Consider the following 16,983-nt stretch of genomic DNA (forward strand, 5'->3'; position numbering starts at 1 on the left):
GGAGAATTCAGAAGACCCAACACCTCCTAAACAAGGGCAGCTTTTAGAAGACCAGACATCTAGAGGTAGGAGGAATTCCTCATCCCATGAATTCATTATTTCACTGGTTTCAGGAAATTTCAAATAGTATTATTAGTGATCCTTAATACGGAGAATGATGTTCTTTTCAGTTTAATATTGGGCAACAAAATTTTAATCTCACATAATATTAAGATTTAAGATTAACATGGTTTCCTCACTTATTTTATGATCTTTATGAATCTAAATTTTGAATGTACAGAGACTACTTATAAATTGATTTTAGCATGGCATCTATACTCTGCGTTCATTACAGAAATCATATAATTTTATGTGTATGTGATCTTCCACAGTAAATGAAGATGTACTCTTTTGCCTCAAATAGGTTTTAACAATACAGAGATGGTTTTCTTGTGTGTCACCTAAACCTCTCCATTCTGATTTGCAAGTCAATTACCTTTACTTTCTAAGTCTTTCTATCTAGCACTGGTTGTCCTAGACTTTGATATATAGAAGTGGCTATCATTGATTTTACAGAGATTTACCATACTAGGTATGGAACTAAAGGTGTACCCCACCTCCAGCAGCTTCATTCTCTCGATTTTAGGCAAGTTCTATTAAGATTTGGTAAAGGAGGCACAAGAGCGTGCACCTGTACCAATGGCGAATAATCCAAACACCTTTATTTTAAGGGATAAATGTTAATAGTAAGTGAGTTCTATGAGCATCACATCACCAGTCATACCTGATGTTCAACAGTTCCAATAAGGACGCGTAACTTTTGTTTGTTTGTTGTTTCTCTTCAGAATACTGATTCACAGATCTGTGGAATTCCAAAAGAAGCCTCCTAAGCTGTGTTTCCAAGCTGTTCAAGCTGCTGTGGAAGAGTTTGTACAACTGAGCTATTGTTCGTGGGCACAGAATCTCAGCACAGAATGGCATCATCTGATAACCAAGGCCAATGGTCCAAAGGAGACCTTCTGAACTTACTGGACTCCATCAAGAGTAACATCCCACCAGGTGACTTCCAGACCTCCAAAAAACCCAGGCAGACCTAGACTGGGACAAAGTAGCTTTTAAACAGTATTCAGGAGAAGCGTGCAAACTAAAGTGGATGCAGATTTCTCATCCTTTGAGGAAGTTCCGCACACTGACAGAATTGGTGTTGGAGGCCAAGGAAGGGATTCAAGAACCTGGCAAAACTGAGAAAGTCAAGCCACACCCTGGCTTCCCCAAAAGACCCCTGACGGCCTATATGCGCTTTTACAAGGAGAAGCGAGCTTGAGTACTCTAAGCTGTACCCCCAAGTACACCACTGGGCAGTTGACTAAAGTCATAGCTACAGAATACAATCAGCTGCCTGAGGAGGTCAAGGAGAGATATATTCAAGACTTCCAAAAGGACAAACAAGACTTCCAGAAAAGCTGACTCAGTTCAAGAAACAACATGCTGGTGTAGGGCATCCTAAGAAGTCTGTGCTGCCGAAGAGTCATGGAATCAAAGAGTCTAAAAAATCAGAAAGAGTTATGCAAACGGGAAAGAGTCCTCTAGAAACGGCAGTGCCCAAAGCATTTTCTTCCAACAAGATATTTCAGGGAGAACCCAAGAAACCTCCTATGAACGGCTACCAGAAATTTCACCAAGATTCCTGGTCGAGCCCAGAGCTGCACCATCTGTCCTACAGGAAGCGCTGGGTTGAGATTAGCAGGCGTTGGCACAGAGTCCCAAGGGACCAGAGAGAACTTTATAAGCAACAGGCCGAGGAGCTTCAGAAACAATACTGGGTGAAGCTGGACCGCTGGCTCCAGAAACTGTCACCAGAGGAATACGCATCTACACAGAGGCAAAGGCTTCCTGTGGCAAGCGAAAGACATGGCCATGTCTGGAGGCAGAAGCCCCAAGCGTGCTCGACAGATGTGTAGTCCTCCTCAGAAATGGGGCCTGCCAGCATGGCCTGAAAGGCACAAGGGCTTATGGATTCTGGGGCAGATTCCTCAGAGACTACTACGGGACGTGATGGTGGCTCCCATGCATCCATTCAGATTAGGACAGAAGATGGGAAACAGGAAGACTATAGCAGCTCCTTGTAATCTAGCAGTTCCGATGAAGATGAAGATGAAGGATGTCTTTCTCAGGGAACCATGTAATTTAGACGCAGTTTTATCCACGTTCCAATCTCAAATCCAAACCCAGGACAACCCTGATAGAGAAAGAACTGTCCTCTTTGGGCTTTTATACTCCCTTGCTTTTCTCTCCTATGACTTTCCTTTCTCACTAAGGACAAAGGAGGAGTGAGAGGAGAAGGGAGCTTGCCATCCTCCTGCCTGAATCAGAGTCCTAGGCTCAGGAAGAAGCCTTCAGAAGCAGCACATAAAAGTTATTTACATTTGATTTGAAGAAACTATGGAATCATCCTGACAAAGCTTACCCATGAACATATGAAGTGTATCAGCTCATTCAAGGGAGGGTTTCTCAGGCCTTGGAGTTGGACACAATGAATACCAAGTCTGAAACTAAAAATAAGTAGAAACGCTAATAGATAGGTACGAACACATATTATTTCTCTAATGTTATCTGATTGGGCTTTAATACAACAGTACCATTACTGCTGTTACTTTGCTGAGTGCAATTTTAAATAAAATTAAAATGATTTTTATTTCTTTAGGTGCTGAATATTCTAAGCCATATTCATGTTTATTTGATTTATAATATATTTATGAGTACCTTTGAGACTATTTTTACTGAAATATTCATTTCATTTTTTTTAGCTCATGTATAGATTGTAAAATTTCTAATGTTAATAGAGTAGTAGAATATTTTTATATATATCTGGAACATAGACTGTTTAAATAGGGATTTAGAGATATATCTTTTAATATTTGTCATTTATTTAAGGTGATGTTTGTCAAAATAACCTCTTACATTTTCATACTGAAAGCACAATATTATTCTGATTTAGTGAATCCTTGTCTCTGTGTTCTCCAATGAAAACCGTTGTTTTGGTGTATGTATGTTTTTCAAATTTTACAATTTCTATAAATTTTTATTTAAGTTATTAAAGATGTTGGATCCAATATATTTATGTAGCTATATTAAAAGATAGTATTAGTATTAATATTTTCTCATCTGCTCTTTTAAATGTGGTTAAAACTTATAGGATAGGAATCCATAAATTTGTGTTGATATATGGTTTTAAATAAGTTATACCATGTTGCCAGAAGTTGATATTTACTTATACAAATAAACAATTTTAATAAATGTTGTGTATTGATTTTATCATATCTTTAATCAAGTAATGATGGAATTCCTCTGCAGTGTAATCCTCAGAGCTCACTAGAGACACACACGGAATGAACAGGTCAATGGATACATGGGAGAAGTGTAATTATGGACGTTGAGAAATCTCATGAACTCTCCTTGCCTCCCCCCCAAAATGCCTTAGCGTGAGGACACTGTGGTATGAAACCCAGCCTAAGGTGAAATAAAACAAAATGTCCACGCAGAATTCAGGGTTTCTGGCAGCTGCCAGGTTGGAATGGACCCTACATCCCTGAGTCCCATAACCAATAGTTTTTGTATCCATTGCATGGGTGTTTTTCTTACTAACCATAGGACAAGTTCAACATCCTACAGTCCTTTTATGGGATTTTGAGAGAAGTTCTCTCCATGGCATAGGCCTGGCTGTCCTGGAACTGCTATATACATCAGGCTGACCTTGAGCATAAGGAGACCCACTGGCTTTGGCCTCCCAAGTCATGCACACCTTCAATCCCAGCACCAGGAGGGCCGGAACAGAAGGATCTCTGTCCATAAGAGTTATAGTGCAAGGAAATTTCAATTTCAAGGCTTCCCTGGCCTACAATCCTGAGTGAACTCAAATCCAACCCAGCAATTCCGTAATGATTTCCTACAACAGTTAATGTGAAAGGCCTGGGCTACAGCCCAATGGGAGAGCACTGTGTGGAAATCCAAAGACAGATGAACAAAACTATAAAATACAGCCAGGGCACTACTATGCAGAAAGGTCTAAATGAAGCAGAGATCAATAGAGTACACCTTTAACTCAGTATGCACTGAGTAGAATATCTATTTTCCCAGGTCCCCCAGAGTTACAGAATGTTTTAGGAAATAAATAAATAAACAAAAAGTAAATAAATTTAGAGATGAATGATATTTTATGAAGCCAGGGATAAAGTGGTGTTTTAGACATAATACATATTAGAATTAAGATCACAGCCTGTCATGTAGGCACATACCTTTTATTCCTCTCACTGGGGAAGTGGAGACAGGCAGATCTGTATGATTTTGAGGACACAGAGTTCTACAATGGGATCCTAGGACAGCCAAGCCTATGTGTGGAAACCCTGCCTAAAAAACAAAACAAAACAAAACAAAACAAAAACTTAGCTGGACATTGTGACACTGGCCTTTAATCCCAGAACTTGCAGGGCAGAGCCAAGTGGATCTCTATTAGTTGGTCAACAAAGCTAGTCCAGGACAGCCAAGGCTACAGAGAGTAACACTGTTTTAAAAAACAAAAGCAACAACAAAAACAACAACAATAAACCCAGAATACACACACACACACACACACACACACACACACACACAAAGAATGAGAAAGAGAGACACACACACACACAGAGAAAATCAGAGAGAGAGAGAGCCAATTTTTTTTCCTCTGTGGTAGAAAATGTTTTCATTATGGTGTGTAAAGGATTGATATCCTAACTATTAGGGACAGAATGTAGATCTGAAACTCATTTTGCAAGTTTATATAGAGCAAAATAGAAAAAAAATATTTAATTCTAGGTATAAAGTGGTGGCAAATATCTTAAATCCCAGCTCTAAGCAGACAGGGCAGACACATCTCTGAGGTGTAGCCATCCTGGTCTATAAGTCCAGGACTTCTAAGGCTAACAGAGAAAACCTGTCTCAAAAAAATTAAATTCAATAAGTATATAAATACATAAATTACTAAATATAAAATAGAATTATTTTTTCCTAAAAATATCACCTCTGTAGTAGGGTATGCAAAGGATTAATCACTTAATTATTAAGTAGGCAGATAGAAGTGTCACAATTTATATTAGAATGGAGTGTTAATTTCCAGCTATGCAGTGGAAGCACACACTTTTCTTCCACGGACTCAGCACTCAGAGGCAGGCTGAATTTTTGAAATGAGACCAGCCTGGTCTACAGAGTGAATTTTAGAACAACAAGTGTCAAACAGAATGTGTGGCCAAAAAAACAAAAACAAAAACAAAAACAAACAAACAAACAAAAAAAACCAACAACAACAATGCAAATATGTGCATAATTCTGAGTAGGATTAAAAGACTATTAATCAAGAGGCACATGAGCAGTAATTATACAAGCATGATTTACAGGAATGACATGATATTTCAGTCTTAAAATTAGCAACTTTTGTTTTAATACTTGGGCATTGTTTTAACCTCATATCCATTTCTGTTATTTTTACAAAGCACATAGTACTGTGCTGGAACTCACTAGATAGCCCAGGCTGGTGGTGAACTCACAGAGCTCCTAATGCCTCTGCCTCCCCAGTGCTGAGATTAAAGCCTTTTAGCACCACACCTGGCTTTCTGAAGACAGGGTTGCTCTGTGTTTCAGAGCTCATCCTGTCCTGGAATTACTCTGTAGACCAGACTGGCCTGGAACTCATAGAAATCTGCTTGTCTCTGCATCCTGAACTGCTGGTATTAAAGGTGTGCCCCATGATGCCTGGCTTACTTAAGACAGGGTTACTCTGCACAACAGGGCTCTAGCTGTCCTGGACTCACTTTGGAGACCAGGCTGGCCTTGATCTCCCAGAGGTCTTGCTGTCATTGCCCCAGGGGTTGCTGAGATTAAAGACCTGTGCAACCAGGCCCAGTCTCCCTGACAGTCTGAACACAATATGCTTAATCTGTGGGCTGGATTGCCTGATAATTAATTTACCTATCTCTTTTGCTATATAGAAGTAGAATTAGATGGGAAAGACACTGCTGTTTGCAGCTACCCAAGCCCTGTCTGCATCTCCATAGTGGATCCTTTAGGGACAAACTGTACAGCCATGGAGGGGCCTATAGGAGACTCAGTTCCGGGGCAGCTTTTGATCCTGAGTACATAATTCACAGTAACTGTGGAATGTTCGTCATTGTTTTTTCTCATTATATTTAAGCTTCCTTAATTAGTGCTCAGATGAGATGTATATCTGGATGGATTTTGTCCCTCCATAGACAGCTAGTGTTCTTGCCCAAACTGGAATAGAGGGCGTCTGTACTAGTGATGCCTGTGTGCCACTGAGGGTAGATTTGGAACATTAGTGGCCATGAGAAAGAAAAGCTGAGAGGGTCACCCTTAAAGGAAAATGGAGAAAATCTGTTTGTAACTAGTTTGTTGGAGACAGGCATACTCAGCTTTGAATCCTTCCTAGTCACGTGACCTAGATGGCTTAGAGTCCTGATAACTAGAACCTACATTACAGCAGCCTTGGCAAAGATCAAAATCTGCTGCTTCACCCTACACATTTCAAATATTTCAGTTTTAGAAACTTTCACAAATAGCTTTAGTCTGTACATTGATCTGAGAGCTCTTTCCTCTGAGAAAATGCAGGATAAACCACCCAGGACCTGAGAAAATTCTGTATAACTAGTAGTACATGTGATCCTGTGCTATTTACATTTCTCTTAGGTTTCAAGGGGAGGACTCAGAAGAAGTATAATACCCCAGAAACTACAAAGGGCAAGAGAGGTCTTGGATGTCAAGAGAAAGTTCAAGGGCCAAAGCAACGTCTGACTTGGGGAAACTGCCAGAAGTCCTATGAGGTTGACCAGTTGCATCATCCAAAAGCCTGTGTCTAGCATAACTTCTAACCCTGGGAAGATCACCATGATTAGGAAAGACCAACAGAACCTGTGGAAAGCCCAGCAGCTGTGTGCTTCAGAGAGGATGCAGGTGGAGACAGTGCAGGGAACCTCTCATGTCCTTTGTAGCTTAGGAACTCTGTAAACAGAATTGCAGTGGGAATGCAGGATGAAGCCAGTGTCCAAAGTGGTGTTAAGGATCCGCACACTTCCTCAGAGTTCACCTCTGCCTACACCCAAGTTTGGAAGAGGAACAAGGGGTTCCTCAGAAGCCACTCTCTTTTTCTAGTCCACACAGAACAACACCAGTGTCTCTTCAGCTGTCACCATCTTATGACAGACCAGCAGTGACCACTGCAGACATCTGGAGACAGGGCAGGAAGGTGAAGGGAGCCAGGAAGGGACTGGCTGAGGCCTTGGAGGATTCTCCAGTATGTTCTTGTCCAAGCACCATGTACTTTTTTTTCACTACTGTTGCTTTGCTATACATCTCGAGATCAGGGATGCAGCTACCTTCGGAAGATATTTTATTGTTTCCAATTGACTTATTTATTCTAAGATTGTTCTTTTGGTTTTCCATGGGAAGTTGAGAATGGTTCTATCAAAGTCTGCAACAACTTTGTTGGTATTTTGATGGGAACTGCATTGAATCTGTAGCTTGTGTTTAGGAAATTGTCCATTTTCACTACATCAACCCTACTCATCTTTGAACATGGAGGATCTTCTTATGTACTGACATGGTCTATAGTTTCTTTCTCCAGAGACTTGAAGTCTTTCACTTGTTTGGTTAGAGTTAAACCAAGACACCTTACCTCTTTTTTTCCAGGCTGTTGTAAATGGTGTTATTTCCCTAATTTTCTTTCTCAGCCCATTTGTCTTCTCTACACATGAGAGTTACTTTTTTATTTTTAGTTCATTTTGTATCCAGCTGTTTAATTATATTCCAAAAAAAGTAGGTTCATCACTATTTAAAGGAGTTGAACACTTCTTTATATGTTTGTTGACTTTGGTGGATCCTCTTTTGTGTAAGGACTTACAAATTTGCCCCCCATTCTCCAAATCATTTCTCTTCCTTTTTGTCAATGTGTTCTATTGGATGTATGGATCCGAGGCACTCCTCACACACTGTGGTTTTCCTCCCATTGCTTTAAGTCCAGTTTGATTAAATATTAGAACCATTGTAATTAATGTGTTATACATATTATGACTTACCCTATCTATTTTTAAGTTGTGCAAAAGAAATATTTTCTTATTAACTGTAAAGTTCCCATTCTTCTGTTTTTAAATTAAATCTATTGACTACTTAAAACCAAAATTCCAAGAAAGAAAGTATTAAGTGTTGAGCTGAAGACAAGTTTGGAAAGTAGAACACACTAAAATATTCCAAAGTAATGAGTGAAGGACATTTCAAACTAACAGCTGAGCCACTTCAGCATATTCTGTAAGATGTGCTTAAAATTAAAGCCTGAGTATCAGAAACAAATGTATCCAAACAAGCTGCATGACAGACTACTTGGTAGTAATCTGAGCACTTGGGCAGTTGAGGAAGGAGTAAAGGACACATAAGGCTTTCCTGACTGTAGAGGAATTGTAGCCAACTTCAGGGGAGCCTAGTGCTACATAAAACAAGAGAGAAATAAACTCTCCCATCACTCAAACAAAAACAGACAAACAAGGCTTAAACCCCTACATTCAGGTATGATGCAAAGCATGGAAGATCCCAAACTGCATATCTAAACAAATCCACAATTTTTAATTCAAGGAGTTTAGGTTAATAACACTATATACTCTGGACTGTTCTACAAATGAAAGCTAATGAGAGCTAGAGACCAGGGTCTGCAATAATATGATAAATTCAGGAAGACCTGCACTCTTTAATCATCATCATCATCATCATCATCATCATCATCATCATCATCTAATTCGGAGCATCCTGGGGAATATAAGAAAGCATTGGTCATATAAGAACCAGAAATGACATCTAGGAATAGATACGATGAATAAGACTTAATTTCTCAGATCAAAATTATATCCCAAGTGGCAATACTGAACTCAAACTTAGACACATGGGAGCTGGTGCCTAGTGCACACTCACAGATAGTGTCTATATCAGGACTGCAGGATGAAACTCCAGATAGACCAATACAGCATGAACAAAACCATTGGCAGGCATACCCTAAAGCTATCGCACAAGGCAGGGCAGTCAGCATTTTCACTGGGCTGTGTTGTGCACAATCTGCAGTTCTAAGGCTAATGTCATAACGCATCACCTTAGCACTGACAAGTGAGCTCAGGTGTTTGTTCCTTGTGCCATGGCGGATAGTGTTTGAAGACTCTAATCACCCACACTGGCTGCAGAAGGACTAGGGTTTTCTGGGTTTTGCTTTGTTTTTGTTTTCCATTGAAGCCATGTTTCCTTTTCTGGTTGCAGGAAAATTACACATTCAGAAAACAAAAGTAGAAAGCAGCTAAGATTTATATCTTGTCTATGTAGCATTTAAAAGTACTAATGGCTGTGGGGTGTGTGTGTATGTGTGTGTGTGTGTGTGAGAGAGAGAGAGAGAGAGAGAGAGAGAGAGAGAGAGAGAGAGAGAGAGAGAGAGAGAGAGAGAGAGAGAGAGAGTTGCAACAGCTTCTCTCAGCCTTCTTTTTCTTGGAACTCACTGTGTAGATCAGGGAGGTGTCAGTCTCACAGAGATCTACCTGCCACAGGCTCCTGAGTGCTGGGATTACAGGCCTGTGCCACCAAGCCTGGCTGTGCATAGAGAAGCAGAACAGAGAGAAAAAATGAGCCGCTGGGCATGGTGGTGCATAGACATGTAGAACTGTGTTCCACGTCAGAGATAAAGAGTGAATTAGACCTTTTCTCAAAAAATAAGCAACAAAAAAAAGGTGAAGTTAATGTTATTTGATGAAGTCATGGGAAAAGTTTTTAAAATTAAATTGTATTAGAATTAACATCATAGCCTGTCCTAGTGGCCCAGCCCTTTAATCTCAGCACCAGAGAGGCAGAGGTAGGCCGATCTCTGAAGTCAAGGCCAACCAGGATCCCAAAGTGACTCCAGGAGGACCACAACTCTCCAGAGAACCCTGTCTAAGAAACTAAAGCCAAAAATAAATGAGGAGTATTCATTTTTTCCTAAAATGTAACATGTTTGTATTAGGGCTTGTAAATATTAATTTCTTATCTACTATGCTAAGAACTATGATCTGTATGTAATTTTTCAGGTTTATATATAGGAAAATATAATAAAATACTTCTCTGTGTACTCTGAGGAGGAAGGGACAAACAGATCTCTACATTGAGGCCAGCCTGGTGTACAGGCTGAGTTTCAGGATAGCCAGTTTTACACAGAATCTTAGTATCCAAATCCCAAATATGTATATAATTCTTAATTTCATTAACAGAAGACTTTCCAGGAGGTTAAAAAAGGCTATTTTATGGGCCTGATTTACTAGGACTGACCTGAGATTTCAATTTATTAAATGACAAATTCTGTTTTAATCTCTATGCATTGTATTAACTAACACATCCAATTAGGTTATGTCTAGGAAGCACATAGTAAGGATTTAGATATTTTATTAATAAACATTTACTTTTCTTAAGTTTTGTTTGTTTGGTTTTTTTTCGAGATAGGGTCTCATTATGTAGATCTGACTGGTCAACTCAGAGATCTGTCTCTCTGTCTCTCTCTGTCTCTCTCTCTCAAGCACTGAGATTAATGGAGAGCACCACCACACCCAGCCCTGTGAACCAGATAAACATTCTCCAATTTTATCCTGTACAGAAACTGTGGGCTTTGCTCTGGCCATGCAATCTCTGTGAGTTCTAATCCAGCCTGAGCTCCATAGCAAGAAGCTGTCTTAAATGTATAAAAAAATAAATCAATAGGAACATTTTTCCTCCATTTATAGAATGTTTCTGGAGATGATGACGTACCGAGACCTATGGATGCACTTAAGATGCTGACATAAAAACCGTTGGAGAGATAATGGCTGAGAAGATGAGTCCTGTCTTCCTACTGGATACATAGGTCACAACTTCCAATTGGTCTTCATAAACAATTTTCTTGCTGTCGTTTTGTTTCTGTTTTTTATTTTGGAGACAGAGTTTCGTTGTGTAATAGTTTTGGCCATTCTGAAACAAGCCCTGTAGACCAGGCCGGCCTCAATTCAAAGAGATCCAGCAGCCTTTGCCTTGCATGTGCTGGGATTGATGGGATGTGGCACCAACCCGGGAATAGAAGCAGTTTTCCAGTGCAAACTTTAAGAGTTTTATATAATGAGACACTGATAATTGATTTCAATCACTGTTTTCAGCTCAGACATTGGCGGTCTTCAAAGCATTGTCAAGGCCTCTCCTGACAAAAGGCAGTATCTAAAGAGTGTTGGCCCACTCCTTACATCCCTGGACTCAGGAGGCAGAGGCAGACCGATTTTTGTGAGTTTGAGGCAAGCCTGGTCTTTTTTTCTTTTTTTAAAAGCAGGCTTTGTTTTCACACATTTATTATTACTGATATTTCTATGAAAACTGAATCTTTATCATATACCACTATGGGTTTTAAATTTCTCATCTATTTTTTTTCAGTTTTATTTTATTTTTCAGCCTGTTGTTATTTGTAGTGAGTTCTACCACAGCTAGAGCTACAAGAGAAAATTTATCTGAAGAAAAGATATTTATCCTAAACTCAACCTATATACTTTGCCTTCAAAGAAATTAAATACATAATTAGTTTTAAATTGGTGCTTGTCAATTTTAGAAGAGGGGATTTCAGTGTGACATTTGGAACCACATAGCAGTCAGAGATACTAAAGGAAAAAATCTTATAAGATACTTTAAAACAAACAAGCCACTTATTAGACTGGATTATAGGATATGTTCTGAGTAGCCCGGCATTGGCTATCTCACAACCAGAAGATCAAAAATCATGTTTTAAGCCCAAAGGGTTGGATGACTCTACAGTACAAATAAAGACCTGGAGGATTTCTGGATAGCTAATTGTCTCCAGTCTCTGTTAGAATCCTGGTGAGTTTGGATTTTGTATTGATCCCAGCAGTTACATACACAAAATGGAGGTCATGAGGGAGAGCAAGCAGAAAAAGCAAAAGCTTCTTCTGTTTCATGTGGACTGTCAACAAAGGAGAGGCCCAGGTTGACAGTGAATCTTCGTACTTCAAATTACTCCATTAAAGGAATGTCTTTTTCAGCCAGGAATGGTGGTACATGCCTTAGGTCTTAGCACCTGGGAACAGAGGCAGATCTCTGTGAATTAGAGGCCTGCTTGGACAACATAGTAAGTTTTAGGATAGTTAGATATACATAATAGAGACCCTGTATCAGAGAGAGGTCATGACAAATGAGGAAAGAGAGAGAGAGAGAGAGAGAGAGAGAGAGAGAGAGAGAGAGAGAGAGAGAGAGAGAACTCCTTATTGGGTTTCTAAAAGCTGAGAATTCAAATTTAATCAAATCTCTCCATCACAGTACTTTCTTCAAATTTATTATCACCTCATCAATGGAAAGGTCTGTGATAAACCCTACCTCAGGCATCTCACAACAGCCAAATACCCAAAAGGCAAAAGCCACCCTTAGGGTGTGCCCAGGGCTTTACAGAAGGAGATTATACAAGTTAAGTTAATTATGCTAATAGCAACACACCCTGCCTTAGGGTGGGGTCTTCTGATCTCTATATAAGAGCTTGAGAACTGTGAAACTGAGTCAGTCCAGAGGCCCTAGGAGATGGTTACGCAGTGGGGCCCTTCTTCCAGTCAAAGCTGTTGTCCAGAGAGATCAGAAGGCACAGCATCTCTGAAGCAAAGGGCAGACCTTCCTGCAAGCTTTGATAAGACCAGGGATCTGGAGGTGAGTGGAAATCCTCAGTGCATGGATTTATACGTTGTCTGAGTCCAGGAATTCTCATGCAGAAGTCCTTGTGATAGTTCACATAGAGAATGCTCTTATTTTCAGTCCATTCTTGAGCCTCAAATTTTAATCTATCATAACATTAAAATTAAGATGAGTATGGTTTCCTCACCTATTTTATGATCCTTGTGAATCTAACTTTGGAAGGTGTGGAGGTGCCTTATAGCATGACTTTTAGCATGGTATCTATACTTAGTGTTAATTATAGAAATCATATGATGCCACATGTATGAGATATTCCACTGGAAAACATTATAGTCCTGTGTTTCAAATATGTTTTTAACTATTTAGAGAATATTTTAATAATGTGTTGATTTAGGACACATTTGTTTAGTGATATTATACTTTGAATGAGCTCCTTTGCTGGAGACTCGGTTCATGAAGGACTTCCCTGCCATTTATTCATTTCTAGCTCTAGCACTATGAAAGTAAATAAAAAGAAAAGGGAAACAACTCAGTTTTGTGGGAGCAATAATGAGAGGTTGAGGCAAGAGAACTTGGAATATGAAGTAAGCTCATCGTTAACAATCCTGATTTTCACCCCACTCAAAGTGTTGAAGGAACATTTATTATTTAGGTCCACGTGATGTAAGCAATATTTTGGAGTGATTTGTAAATAATAGATAGGTTGGTTGTCTTTACATTGATATACTTAAAAATAACTCTCAGTCTTATTCTTCAGGAATGAGAAGTTTATATTGCATTGTTATATGGTAGGATGCAAGGTTAATACAACTTATTATTTCTATCTTGTATATTTGAGGCTTCATTGGTTACATGCTGTATAGTCAGATTTACAGAAAATTCTGTGAGGAGATGAGAGGAAGGCACATGCCTTAAATCCCAGCACTCCAGAGGCAGAGACAGCCAAATCTGTGTGATTTTGAGACCATCTGGGTCTACAAAAGGATTTCAAGAAAACCAAGGATTTACACAGAAACCCTGCCTAAAAAACAAAACAAAAATTTAAAAAGTAGCTGGGTGTGGTGGCAATTGCCTTTAATCCTAGCACTTGTAAGGCAGAGGTAGTTGAGTCCCTGTGAGATCAAGTCCAGCATGGTCTACAAAGCAAATCCAGGTAGTCAAGGCTACACAGAGAAACCCTGATGGCAAGAGGGGGTGGGGGGGGGTGGCTTGGAGGAGAGACAGAGAGATTGAGAGCTGATAGGTAGAGGATTCCTTACTTGGGTGTCCAGAAGCTTAGATTTTTAATTTAACCCATTCTCCCCATCACAATTATTTATTAAAATTGATCATCACCTTATCAATGGAAGGGTCTGTGATAAACCCTGCCTCATCCTTCTCACAACAGCAAAATGCCCAGAAAGATAAAGCAAGACTCAGAATGTGCCCAGTGCTTTAAAGAAGGGGATTATACATGTCAATTTAATTATGCTAATACCTAAACATTCCAACTTAGGGTGGAGCCTTCAGATCTCTATATAAAAGCTGGTGAGCACCAAAATTTGCCTACTTCTGAGGCCCATGGATGTGGTTAAACTGCAGAGACCTTCTTTCAAGTCACAATTCTTGTCCAGAGAATTCAGAAGACCCAACACTTCCTAAACAAGGGCAGCTTTCAGAAGACCAGACATCTAGAGGTAGGAGGAATTCCTCATCCCATGAATTCATTATTTCACTGGTTTCAGGAAATTTCAAATAGTAATATTAGTGATCCTTAATACGGAGAATGATGTTATTTTCAGTTTAACAATGGGCAACAAAATTTTAATCTCACATAATATTAAGATTTAAGATTAACATGGTTTCCTCACTTATTTTATGATCTTTATGAATCTAAATTTTGAATGTACAGAGACTACTTATAAATTGATTTTTCTCATGGCATCTATACTCTGCGTTCATTACTGAAATCATATAATTTTATGTGTATGTGATCTTCCACAGTAAATGAAGATGTACTCTTTTGCCTCAAATAGGTTTTAACAATATAGAGATGGTTTTCATGTGTGTCACCTAAACCTCTCCATCTGGTGTGCAAGTCAATTACCTTTACTTTCTAAGTCTTTCTATCTAGCACTGGTTGTCCTAGACTTTGATATATAGAAGTGGCTATCATTGATTTTACAGAGATTTACCATACTAGTTATGGAACTAAAGGTGTACCCCACCTCCAGCAGCTTCATTCTCTCGATTTTAGGCAAGTTCTATTAAGATTTGGTAAAGGAGGCACAAGAGCGTGCACCTGTACCAATGTCGAATAATCCAAACACCTTTTATTTTTAAGGGATGAATTATTCCATTGTTAATAGTAAGTGAGTTCTATGAGCCTCACATCACCAGGGATACCTGATGTTCAACAGTTCCAATAAGGACACGTAACTTTTGTTTGTTTGTTTGTTTCTCTTCGGGATACTGATTCACAGGATCTGTGGAATTCCAAAAGAGCCTCCTAAGCTGTGTTTCCAAGCTGTTCAAGCTGCTGTGGAAGAGTTTGTACAACTGAGATATTGTTCGTGGGCACAGAATCTCAGCACAGAATGGCATCATCTGATAACCAAGGCCAATGGTCCAAAGGAGACCTTCTGAACTTACTGGAATCCATCGAGAGTAACATCCCACCAGGTGACTTCCAGACCTTCCAAGAAACCCAGGCAGACCTAGACTGGGACAAAGTAGCTTTTAAACAGTATTCAGGAGAAGCGTGCAAACTAAAGTGGATGCAGATTTCTCATCCTTTGAGGAAGTTCCGAACACTGACAGAATTGGTGTTGGAGGCCAAGGAAGGGATTCAAGAACCTGGCAAAACTGAGAAAGTCAAGCCACACCCTGACTTCCCCAAAAGACCCCTGACGGCCTATATGCGCTTTTACAAGGAGAAGCGAGCTGAGTACTCTAAGCTGTACCCCAAGTACACCACTGGGCAGTTGACTAAAGTCATAGCTACAGAATACAATCAGCTGCCTGAGGAGGTCAAGGGGAGATATATTCAAGACTTCCAAAAGGACAAACAAGACTTCCAGGAAAAGCTGACTCAGTTCAAGAAACAACATGCTGGTGTAGGGCATCCTAAGAAGTCTGTGCTGCCGAAGAGTCATGGAATCAAAGAGTCTAAAAAATCAGAAAGAGTTATGCAAACGGGAAAGAGTCCTCTAGAAACGGCGGTGCCCAAAGCATTTTCTTCCAACAAGATATTTCAGGGAGAACCCAAGAAACCTCCTATGAACGGCTACCAGAAATTTCACCAAGATTCCTGGTCGAGCCCAGAGCTGCACCATCTGTCCTACAGGAAGCGCTGGGTTGAGATTAGCAGGCGTTGGCACAGAGTCCCAAGGGACCAGAGAGAACTTTATAAGCAACAGGCCGAGGAGCTTCAGAAACAATACTGGGTGAAGCTGGACCGCTGGCTCCAGAAACTGTCACCAGAGGAATATGCATCCTACACAGAGGCAAAGGCTTCCTGTGGGAAGCGAAAGAACATGGCCACGTCTGGAGGCAGAAGCCCCAAGCGTGCTCGAACAGATGTGTAGTCCTCCTCAGAAATGGGCCTGCCAGCATGGCCTGAAAAGGCACAAGGGCTTATGGATTCTGGGGCAGATTCCTCAGAGACTACTACGGGACGTGATGGTGGCTCCCATGCATCCATTCAGATTAGGACAGAAGATGGGAAACAGGAAGACTATAGCAGCTCCTTGTAATCTAGCAGTTCCGATGAAGATGAAGATGAAGGATGTCTTTCTCAGGGAACCATGTAGTTTAGACGCAGTTTTATCCACATTTCAATCTCAAATCCAAACCCAGGACAACCCTGATTGAGAAAGAACTGTCCTCTCTGCGTTTTTATACTCCCTTGCTTTTCTCTCCTATGTCTTTCCTTTCTCACTAAGGACAAAGGAGGAGTGAGAGGAGAAGGGAATTTGCCATCCTCCTGCCTGAATCGGAGTCCTAGGCTCAGGAAGAAGCCTTCAGAAGCAGCACATAAAAGTTATTTACATATGATTTGAAGAAACTATGGAATCATCCTTACAAAGCTTACCCATGAACATATGAAGTGTATCAGCTCATTTAAGGGAGGGTTTCTCAGGCCTTGGAGTTGGACCCAATGGATACCAAATCTGAAACTAAAAATAGGTAGAAACACTAATAGATAGGTACAAACACATATTATTTCTCTAGCATTATCTGATTTGGCGTTAATACAACAGTACCATTACT

The 16,983-nt window shown here is 40.0% G+C and overlaps 1 pseudogene; it reads left to right on the plus strand.

The window, feature by feature from the left end:
* Positions 1-15,308: 15,308 nt before the first annotated feature.
* On the plus strand, positions 15,309-16,523 carry LOC127198731 (upstream-binding factor 1-like protein 1; annotated as a pseudogene).
* The last annotated feature ends 460 nt before the right edge of the window (positions 16,524-16,983 follow it).

Source organism: Acomys russatus, chromosome 14, assembly GCF_903995435.1.
Source record: "Acomys russatus chromosome 14, mAcoRus1.1, whole genome shotgun sequence".
NCBI classification, from domain to species: Eukaryota; Metazoa; Chordata; class Mammalia; order Rodentia; family Muridae; genus Acomys; species Acomys russatus.